The following is a 12,213-nucleotide window of genomic DNA, read 5'->3' on the forward strand; positions in this document are numbered from 1 at the left end:
GTGTGTGTGCATGTGTGTGTGTGTGTGTGTCCTGGATGGTGGTTGCAGATATGTCTTGTCTGCTTGGGACCATGCATACAAATAGCATTGTTGTGCCATGTTGCCAAGGAAAGCCTTATTAGACTCTAGTGGAGGACAAGGAAAGGTGAAGCTACCTGAAGAGTGATTTGAGGGGAAAAAGAAGCTGAGGAGGAAGGCTAATGCTTCAGACATGATTCTAACTAGATTGTAAACTCCTTCAAAGCAAGGACCATGTCTTACATACTTTTGTATTCGGCTACTTTGCACATAACAAGTGCTTAATAAATGCTTGATCAATGAATGAATAAATGTGGATTTCATGTTCAACAAGTATTTCTAGAAATAAATACCAAACCTAATTAAAATGTACAAGGGGTCCCTTTATTAGTCTGGCACTAGGACTAGGAGCCGACTTATAGCCTATGATACATAGGGCTGTTTGGTTTGATGACAGGGCACAAGTGGACTTGTAGAATATTCTAATCCATGTAATAAAATCTCATGGTAATAACAAAATTCTCTTCTCTAGAGATCGGCTCTCTACCAGAAAACTGGATTTTGATTTCATACTACAAGCATTTTTTTTCAGGTTATTATGCTAGAAGATTACTTCTTTGCCTCCAACAGAAGGCGTATTTGTATGTGTACATATGTTTGAGAGGAATTTACTGAAAAGACATGGGTATTAGACCATCTGGCAAAGCTTTCACAGCCAGCATCCTTTTTTCGTCATCCCTCTGCTTTTCATTCTTAATGCTTTGAGACCAGCTTGAAGAAAGGAGCAACTCTGCTGAAAATATTGGGTCAAATGAAGACTTAGGCCAGGCTTCTGGATGAAGAGAGAAAACCTGCAGCAATCACCATGATGGGGGAATGGGGGGAAGGGAAGAAAGAGAATAACATCCTTAAAATGTTATTATAGGCTCCTAGGGAGTAACCCTGTCCCTGATATTGCATTCAAATAAATCACATAATGAAAAGTAGGCTAGGAAAATGGAATTATTAGCTGGTATATTTTACGGTATCCTACTAAAGAGATTCATAGCTCAGCCCCTAAGTTTTCACTGTTCCACTTGTCCTCTGTGTGATGGCTGGTTACAAATTTATTCCCTAACTTCAGTTATGAGAGATGTTACCTTTCATTCTCCTTTAGTTTTTCAAATAGGAACTAGACCTCTGAATTCATCGATATAGAGAATTCTCAGATGTTACTTTCCATTCTCTTTTAATTTTTAAAATAGGGACTAGACCCCTGAATTCATTGATAAAAGGAATTCCTAGATGAGGAAATTCCTCCCATCCACACAGGGTGGTACCTACTCTGTAACTTAGAACCTTAGAAAGTTGCCTAAGGGCTGCTAGACAGGTGGTGCAGTGGATAGAGTAACTGGCTCTGGAGTCCTGAGAACATGAATTCAAATCTGACTTCAGACACTAACTGTGTGACCTTGGACAAGTCACTTAACCTCAATAGCCTCCCCACCCCCGCCAAAAAAAAGTATCTAAAGAAACTGAAAAATTAAGAGAATTGTTCACACAGCCAGGATGTGTCAGAGGTCGGATTTGAACCCAGGTTCTTCCTCATTCTGAGGCCAGCTCTCTATCTACTCCCCCATGCTACTTCTCTCTCTATTAAAAAAAATAAATAAGTAATGCAATTGTTTTAAAAATATTTAGCTTATTTGTGGCATCTCAATGCTGAAATGTTCAAAACAGAACTCATATTATCTTCCAAATCTGACCCTCTTATTTATATGTGAGACATCATCGTACCAATGGCCTAAGTTCACAACCCAAGAGTTAATCTTGACCATACATTTGCTCATCCCCTATCCAATATCCAATTAAGTGAATTTTTTTTTGTCAATTCTGTTTGTCCTTTCTATTCTCAAATATCTTTTGCCTCCTTCCCCTTCTCTCCCCTCACACAGGCAGCTACCGCTCTAGGTCAGATCCTCATGGCTCTTGGCCCGGGCCATTTCATCACCTCTCTTATGGATTTTCCTTCTCCTGCTCTCTTCCCATAGAGCCCACATCCTCTTTAAAAGTTACCTCTCTTTCAAGTGTCACTGACGTTGAGTTTTTAAAATTATTCGTTTAAAAAAATCTACTTAAAACAGTATCCAAATATTTCAGGTATTATGAAACTGCTGCTTTTATCCTGCTGCCCCATCAGACTGCTGTGTTTTTCCACAGACTTTTTAAAAATAGTGCTAAGAGGAACACCACAGCCTGAAAGAGGTCAGGAAAATGCCACATTTAAGGCCAATTCCATATTCCATTACATAGCTGGCAGTATTGAGCTGAATTTTCGCTCAGCTACTAGGACATGAAAGATGTTCCTTCTCTTTCCCACTCTCTGTCCCCCTCCTCCCTTCTTCCCGCCCCCTCCCATAGCTTTCTATTCAAGTTCTCACAGCTGAAAGGGAAGGACATCCAAGAGCCCATCCTTTTTATTTCATGCTGTCACCAAGATACCAGCCTTACAATCAATTAACCAAACATTCAACTAGGAAAAAAAAAACCCAAGTGCCTTGCTGGTTATCCATCATCAGATGGTCCATTTAACACTAAAAGAAAATTGCTTTCTCTTTTTGCTGCTTGCAGTGGCTCATGGATCTTCCATCCAGTCCCACTGAGAAGTATAGCCAGAGAAAAAAGAAGAAAGGGAGAGAAAAATTGAAAGGGGAACTGAGGAAAGAAACTGTTTCTGCTTCAGAGCAGACAATTCCTTTATTATTCTTCATAAAAAACCGCGTGTATACTTCATAGAAAGTTAAAACTGAAAAGGTGCTAAGAGAGCATCCAGACCAACCCACTCACTTTGTGGATGAGGAAACTGAGACCCAGAGAGATGGTGTTCACCCAAATGGTTAGTAGGAGAGCCAGGATTAGAACCACGTCTCCTAACTCTCAATCCAGTGTGGTGGGAAGGTCTCTGTATTCTAAATCAGGAGCCCTGTGTTCTAGTTCCAATAGTGACACCCATAAGGCTGTATGACTTTGGGCAATTTGATTCAAGTTCCTAATATTTGCACAACCTCCCTTGCAGACTTTTAGGAGGAAAGTGTAAAGTGCTACAGAAACACAAGTTGTGCATTGTTATTATTATACTTCAGGCTGATTTCATCAGGTAATATTCATAGAACCTTGACTAGAAATAAACTACACGTATTCATATATATGTAAACATCTTCTCTATAGGACAGACCTTATAGTGGTACCATGTTGTTTTTGTTTTGTTTTTTGTAAACTAACACAAGTAGTAGAGTTAATTAATCACACCAGCTTTCCCTTTTATACACACATCAAAAAATATTTCCTACCACGGGGAAGGAAATGAACAGTCATTTGAAGTGATCATTTCACATTTATGGTATTGGTGAATTCCCATCTGAAAAAGGGAATTTTGAAGTTTTAAGAGTCTTTTGATGGTTTTTATGTCAGGCTGGCATTTTGAGTTAAATGGAAACATTAGTATGATCAGAGTTTCTGGCAGAGTTGCAAGAACCAGGTAGCTAGCTCTCTGCCTAACACAACCTTAGAGGTTTGCCCAACAAAGAAAGCTTGCAAATTATTCTTGTACTTACGGTAAACCATCCCTCTGTATGAATAGGAGAGCCCATTTATGTGGATACTCTCTTCAAAGTTTCCAATGTCAACTTATTGAAAAGGTGTGATAGTGTAGAAAACTTACTGGCTCTGAAGTCAGAGGAACTGGGTTCAAATCCTTCTTCTAAGGCATTATCTTTCTAACCTCAGGCAAATCATGTAACCTCCAAGGTGTCAGTTTCCTCGTCTGTAAAAGAGAGGATTAGACTGGATAGCCTCTGAGGTCCCTTCCAGCTCTAGAAATATGATTATGATTATTATTCATTATGATTCTCCCTTGTCTTCCATAGAGAGTCCATGGAAATTGTGGACCATAATTGTCATGAAATGAACTCAGTAGTCATCATAGTATCGTTGTGTTTGTCCTTCGTCCTCGAAGAGGACCATGACATCGGGGAGATGATGACATGACTTGCAGTTGACTTTGACTGGAGTGAGGGAGGGCTATGCAAGGTCACCAGCCTCACTTTCTCCTCCAGAGACATCTGGGTCCAGTGGCCTGATATTCGTCAAGAGGACTGATGATGGCCCAGGATGCGATGGGAGACCTTGGCCCTATACAGCAGAAGATTATAGATTATAAAGAATATAGATTTTTGAGTTAGAAAAGACCTCAGGGGTCAACCAGTCCAACCTCATTTTATAGATGAGGAAACCAAAGCCCAGAAAAACATTATATAGGTAATGGTGCAAAACCGGAGCCAGATTTTGAACCCAAGTCCTCTGACTCTGAATTCAGTATTTTTTCCATGGTACCATGCTGCTGCTCTACATGAAGCTATCTTAATAAGGTGAAAGTTGTTACAGGATAGCATAGTAGGATAAGCATCTTTGATTTATGTTCACCCCATGGCAAATCAAGTGGGATATTAAAAAAAATCAGCAGGGAAAGAAATCTACTTGATTCAGTGAAAAAAAAAAATCAGTCAAATTGGTCCTTTGGCATCCTGTAGACAAAATAATTTGATTAGTTTTTCATCTGATTATATTCGGATCACATAAGTACAGCCTTTTGAGTGTTAAGACATCAATCCCAGTCCTTCAGCCTGTTGACTGGAGACTGAAGTGGTTTAAAAGCACCTTGGAGCCTCAGATAAAAGCATAGATGTAGCATGGGAAGGGGCATTAGGGTCATCAAGTTAAGCCCCGTCATTTCACAGATGAAGAAACTGAGACCCAGAGGAGGTTAACTGATTGATCCATGATCATATAGGTAGTGGATAACAGAGCTGGGATTTGAACTCAAAGTTTAACCCTCCAAATTTAACCCTCTTTCCATTTCATCGGGGATATAACCTGGGTGATAGACCACCTCCCAAGCAGCACCAGGTCTATCTGATGTACATGCCCACTGTTCCTCTGCAGCAAGTTTAGAGAGTAAAGGAAGAATTTGGTCCTCCCCTTTAGGAGCAACAATGGAAACACCTACAAAGTTCCAGAGAATATGTGACTGGAGCTTACAGAGAGCTGGAGCAGGAAAAGCCGGCTGATTAGGTTCCCTTCATTCCAGGTATTGTAAATTGTTTTATGAGCCATTCCACATAATTATGTTGTACAAATCCATCTGAAAACTACCACAGGGCTTTGGACTTCGTGACTAATTCTCAAGGCCCAAATGTAAAAAAAAAAAAACCCACACAAAAAAAATCCTCAACACAGACTTCCAACCAGTGTTTGCTTTCAATGGTGGCTGCATTCCAGCTTTCCAAACACTTAAACCTGATTGGATTTCATTAAAGGTTTGCTGGTCTTGGTGTAGCATCTAGTGGAGAGTTGGTAAATCACAGAGCCAGACCACAAATCACCTGGCAAAGTGACTTTCATGTCTGCCTACTATGAGAAGAAAAATATTAAATGCCACCTTGTGTGGAAAAGCAGTCTTCCCAAATCATTTAATCCAAACTCCAAGTGTTCCCCAGACCCCAGGGGAGTCAACAGAAAACAATGCACTGCTTGTAGGCCTCAGGTGAGGAGGGTGTTACCTCTGGCCCATGTGGTCTGTCTGATGTAGGTGCCCTGATGGCAGCTTGCCCTTGAACACCTTCCTTTTATTCTCATGATTCTCCACCTTGGCTTCCAGTCACTTCTACTTTCTGTCCTTATGCTGATAAAGGCATCTCTTATCTTCTTTCAGGATTCAACTTGTTTGTGCATAGAGGGTACCAAGCTATCGCATACATTATTTTGTGGTTTCATCTCAAGGCTGCTGCCCAAATGTCTCAATGGTCACCTTGCATCATCCCAGGTCTTTTCTCCCGAACAAGAGCATAGTTCCTTCACTGGCTCCAACTGGGTGATATAATCTGCTCTGGTGTCAATCTCCTTCATAATAACAATAATAAAAAAAATAGCTAGCATTTATACAATGCTCTAAGGTTTGCAAAGTGCTTTGAGACACATGTTCTCTCACACAATCCTCACAACAACCCTGGGATGAGGAAACTGAGGCTGGGAGAGAGTATAAGTGACTTGCTCAGGGTCACACAACTAAGAGTCTGAGGCAGGATTTAAACTCAGGTCTTCTCAACTCCAGGTCCAGCACTTTATACACTGCTCATCTAGCTGCTCATCTGAAAAACGTGGCCTTGCCTGAGTCACTTCAGTTTTTAACTGGAAGCTCTGTTTTAATGGGTGCCAAAAGATCTTTGAACTTCTATGCTTCCCAGATATCCATATAAGAAGTTACTGGATATACAAGCAGTGTCTATTTCTAAAAACTGGAGTTCGGGGGATTGGCGGAGGTTGAACTTGGTAAAATTCATTATTTTTCAAATGCACAGCATTTCAGTCAAATACTCATTTTTCAAAAGAATTGGTTGTTTAGTGGAATTCAAATCTTTATATTTTCTCTGTGTGTGTATACATATGAAAATAGTCACAAAATGATGTATCTGTAAAATGCTTTGTTAACCCTTTGAGGGGAACATTTCTACATAGGTATTCTCTCCAACAATACAGATCTTGGTCCATCCATGATTGCACATCCTACACGACCCTTGACCATGTCTGTCCATAAGTTTACCTCAGGGGATCCATCCAATATGATTGCAGCCTTCCTAAGGTTCTCTTGATATTTCAAGGATTTCAACGGAGCATGTGGCTATTCACTAATTATATGTGACGGACCCATCTTCTTTTTTGGTCATACATTTCTTTAACCCATCATTTCCACCACATCTCCTTTGTGATACCTTGTTTGCCACGAGTTGTAGCTTGCTGACACTCACCAGCAGAGGCATAATTGGAAGCAAGCTATACCTGGCACTCCAGGTCTAATTGTTACATTTTTAACGTACATGTTTATACCTCACAAGTCAGCAAACTACAAATCAGGGCTTGATTTATTCTTTTACTGATTATCTAGGTTTTGAAAAGTGATAGAGGAAAAAAATAGGTGCAGATTAAACTTTAAAGTACATCTTGAGTACATTTTTTGAGAACCAGTTGAACATTTACCAGCATCCTCCTACCTCACCTAAATCCAATTCACACAGGAGTCAAGACATCACTTGTGATATCATTGATCTTCAAAAATGAAGGACCAACAACAATAAACACACTCCTGAAAGCCTCTCCTTTGCTGTATGGATGATCTTCAGCCTCAATCCTTCAGAAACTATAGGGTGCCATAACTCCCAACAACAGACAAAGTATATCTTCTAGGCTGACAAAGCCTAAAGCCTATGGTGTGCTTAATGATTCATTATCTTTGGAGATGCAAGATTATTTTCCCTAATTAAAGACCTAACCTCCTAATCAGGTTTAAGCATACATATAGCCAAACTCCAAATATGCACACATATACATATATAAATATGCATGTATATGTGTATATACATATTCATACTTATACATATATGTAAATACACCTTATATGTATATATAAAATACACACACATATGTATGTATACGTAGCCTTGGAGTTTGACTATATATAGGGCTGAACCTGATTAGTAGGAATATAATTTTATATGTGTGTATAAATACATGGACATATATATGTGTAAATGCATACACATATATACATACACACTGTATATATACATACACATGGTTGTGTGTACACAGACACAAAAGTAATGTGAATGGAGTGGAAATAAAGGGCCTTACCTTCACAAAAACATCAGCAAAACCATAGTAGAAAAAGACCTGGATTTGGAGTCAGAGGCCCGAATTCAAATCCTAGGTCTGACCCTTAATTTCTATGTGACTTGGGACAAGTCATTTGGCCTTCCTGGATCTCAGTTTCCTTGTCTATAAAATGAAAATGTTGTGCTAGATCCCCTCTGTTGTACCTTCTAGCTCCAAATCTGTGGTCCTAAGATCTTCAGATCCTAGGAGGGTGTTTGACTAAATGATCTCCAAAGTCCCTTCCATCTCGGTCTGTTCCCGTGATCCCACTCCTCTTACTGCATGCCACAATCCTATCGTAACACACCACCTGCTGATTGTTATCGTGTCACTTACTCTTATCTGTCTCTTCATGACCCCATTTGAGGTTTTCTTGGCAAAGGCACTGGAGTGGTTTGCCATTTACTTCTCCAGACCATTTTATAGATGAGGAAACTGAAGCAAACAGGTTAAGTGACTTGCCCAGGGTCATACAGCTTGTAAGTGCCTTGCGTCAAATTTGAACTCAGGGCCTCCTGACTCCAGGCCCAGAATTCTATCCACTGTGCCACCTAGCTGCCTTACCATCTGCTGATAATCTCATTCTATTGATCCCTGCCATGGTTTGAGATTCCCAACATTAGAGTCATAAATAGGTTATTTTTTAAAAAGCAGGGACATTATCTCCAGAAATCCATGGCTAAAATGTACATGTTAACTTTTGGGAAGATCATTCATTGTTTGGGTGTTCCTTGACAAATATTCACCATGTCAAAACAAAATGTGTCCATAATAAATGTTTTTAAAGAAAAAAATAAATATAATCTGCATGTTATCTTGGCATTGTCTTCCAGAACTCCTTTATCAGCACCAATTTGTTGTGAGTTTAATTTGTGGACTGTGGGTTGTAGAGGATAAAACATAGGAAAGGGAAGTTTCATTCAGGGAAAACACAATAACAGGTCCCAACAAGTCAGCAAGGGACCAACGTGAGAATAGCAAGATGGGAAGGGATGGACAGACTCAAGGCACCAGGACACCTACGGATGGGGTGGGAGGGGGGCCAGGAGAGTGACCTGAAAGAACAAGCTGGAATGAAAAGGGTCTGAAGGACATGGAGATTTGCCTACTTCACAATTTTGCCCGAGGCCCACCCGGCCCGTGCACTCTGGGTTTCAGTCCAAGTTTCTGCAATGAATGGCAGCAAGCTGCCTCCCTAATTCACTCCAGGTGCCTCTTCCTGGCAGCAACACATGCTGCTTCTCCCATCCACCCAAAGCCCAGGCCCATATCAATCATTCCAATTTGCTGATAGCTCTGACAGCAGGTGTTGTGCTAACCTTTCTCCCTCCTAAGTAGAATCTATCACCAGCAAAACATGCTTACCTGGAATGAAGAAGGTGCAGTTAGGATGACTCTCTTTTCCCTTCAGGTTTAAAGTGAGAAATGCCTTTTCACCCAGTTCATTTAGGAAAAGGGCTCCAGTATCTTTCAGTTCTAACATTCTATGGTTCTGTGACTCTGCAATGTCTGCTGTGAATTCTCAGGGAAAGAGATCAAGACTGTTTAGCCTTCACTTAGGTTATTACTGTTCATCTGGGTACTCCCAAGCAATTCAGTAATATATGTGAAATGCAGCAGAACCCCTAGGACCAAAATGGCAGAATTGTGGTTTTCATAGTAACTAGATCTTATATTTGCAAAAGGGTTTAGAGGAAGGAAGACAACTGAATTCAGTCAAATGATTGTTTACATGGAGTGGCTGAATTTAAGCATTTGTTTCCAAAGTGACTTTTGGGGTTTTTGGGGTTTTTTTAAACTAAATTTAGATATGTTTCTTTCAATGATTGTATGTATGAGTATATGGGTATGGGGGAAGGGGAGGAGGTCTCATAGGATATTAGGAAGATACTAGAGATTCAATTCAAATCTCTATTTTATTTTATTTTTGGAAGCAATCAGGGATAAGTGACTTGCCCAGGGTCACACAGCTAGGTATCTGAGGCAAGATTTAAACTCAGCCCCCCACCCCGACTCTAGAGCTAGTGGTCTATCCATTGGACCACCTTGCTGCCCCCAAACCTCTATTTTAAAAATAAGGATACTGAGGTCTACAGAGGGCAATTGATTTGCCCAAAGCAGTTTCCACATTTGCAAGTTGAAAGGGTTTCCGCAATTTCTTCTATCTAAATCTTGTATCTAGACACAACTAGTGAGCAAGGTCAGGAGGAGAATCAAGTCTCTAGATGTCCAATTCAAAGACCTTTCTGCAACACTTACTAAACACTTAACTAAAGCATTTTTTTCTGGGGTAGGGGTGGGTAGGAAATCTTAAAGAAACCTTAGGTTTCTCTAATATGGAGATCTCTGGGTATGGAAACTCCCTTCACAGATGCAGGTTGGCAGTCCTTCAGCAAATTATAGTCTTGGGCAGCTCCCTGGAGTATTAGAAGTTAAGTGACTTGCCCAGAGTCACACAAGTTGTGCGAGAGACAGGCTCTTTCTGAGGTCTTTCTGATCCCCATACCAGCACCTTATCACTGTACCACACTGCCTCAAATCAAATATAGGTAAAAGAGAAAATCTGGCACGTTTTTTTCCTAGTGAATCCTAAAACTTGGTAATCCAGTAACTAAAGTCCCAGGCAGAGAATCTCTCCAGAGAGTGTACAATATAATCCCAGATAAGCCCTATAAGTAGTCCTTATAAGCCCCGGGACACTTTTATCCTGACTCCCACTCTCAAAGGTGAACCAGGTTCTCAGTGGCAAGAAATTCCCCCCTCAAGGTTCCAGGGATAACCTTGAGAGCTTGGGAAGTATCTTTTGCTAACTCTATTGCCTCAAGCACTCAGGTTGGTGTGTTTTTCCAATGTTAACTGCCAGCTACAGTCAGTATCTCCCTTCCATCATAGTCATTATCAATTCAGTATCGTTTAACCAATTAATATCAAGTAAATTTTTGGAAGGGATTTAGCAAGAGCAGAAGTACAAAACATTCTCCCTAACCAGGGGCACAGTCTCCCTTAAACCACTTCAGTCTCTGAGGAGAGAGCTCAGACTTAAAATAGTTGATACAAGCAATCATTCAAGTTCACTTCCAAATTTGGGGTAGTCAAGAGGCTAGAGTAGCTCTAGAAAATGGTGTCTTGGTTTCTGAGTCTGATTAGCTCCTGGGCAGAGCCCAGAAGGTTGCTCCTGAGGGCCAGGACCCTGCTAGGCCAGGCCATTCCTCAGGCCTTGCTGGCATTTTCCCTGGACCTCTGATCATCCAGTCTATCAATTCTCACTCATAGCCCAGTCCATTCTGTCTTCAACACTCCTTCACCTAAGAGCAGGAAAAAAAAAATGCAAAGAGGTAAAGATCAGAAGCCCATATTCTTAGCTATATACGGACCTAGTGGAAAGATTAAGGACCAAGGCCTTTGTTTCCACCCAGAAGTTTATAGCATGTCTTCCATCTGTAAGAAGAGAGTGAATAATGAGCTCAGTCCTTGTGAGCATGTGTAGTATGATCCGTTAATGCGATCTCCATATGGATTTGAATTTGAGCATGTATTGTTTCTGGCCTGCATACCCGTGTGAAGAGGAGCCTTAGGATTAGCTGCTGAAGCTAACTAGCCTCGGCATGTCCTCTCCTCTCTGGCAGTGTTCCAGGGAGGAGGTAAGAATTCTACTTCTTGGGAAGTTGTGCCGAACAATGAACCAAAATCTGCTGCCCATCCTTTAGAGAAACAGAGAATTTCTACTCTCCCCTCAACGTGACAGCTGCAGTTATAACACTCCTGAATCATCTCTTCTCTAGGATAAACAACCTTAATTCTCTCAAATTTTCTTCATATGGCATGGTCTCTGGCACTTCACAATATTGGTGGATTGTCTCTAGGTGCATTTTACTTTATTACTTACTTAGTTTATTGAAGTATGGGCCACAGAAGTACACACCATGCTTCAGGTGTCATTTCCTCCATATCACTCTCTCCAAGCAGGGGTGTCCCTCAAGGCTCTCTCCTGGGCCCTCTTCTCCTCTCCCTGTATACTACTTCACCTGGTAATCTTATCAGCTCTCATGGATTTAATTCTGTTTTCAAACTCTGTGCTGATAATTCTCAAATCTATATTTCCTGCCCCAATGTCTCCTGACCTCCAATCTCACATCTCCAATTGCCTTTCAAACTGGATGTCCAGTAGACATCTTAAACTCAGTAAGTCCAAAACAGAATTCATTATCTTCCCCCGTAAATCTTCCCCATCTCCTACCTTCCCTATAACAGTAAACGGCAACACCACCCTCCCAGTCCCTCAGGTTCTTGAAGTAGGGATCATCCTAGACTCCTCACTATCTCTCAACCCTCCTATCTAAGCTGTTGCCAAGGCCTATCATTTTTAGCTTTGTGACATCTTTCGTATTATACCCCTTTCTCTCTTCTGACACTGCTATCTCTAGTGCAGGCTCTCATCACCTCACACCG

The sequence above is a fragment of the Trichosurus vulpecula genome, chromosome 2 (genome assembly GCF_011100635.1).
Source record: "Trichosurus vulpecula isolate mTriVul1 chromosome 2, mTriVul1.pri, whole genome shotgun sequence".
Taxonomy (NCBI): Eukaryota; Metazoa; Chordata; class Mammalia; order Diprotodontia; family Phalangeridae; genus Trichosurus; species Trichosurus vulpecula.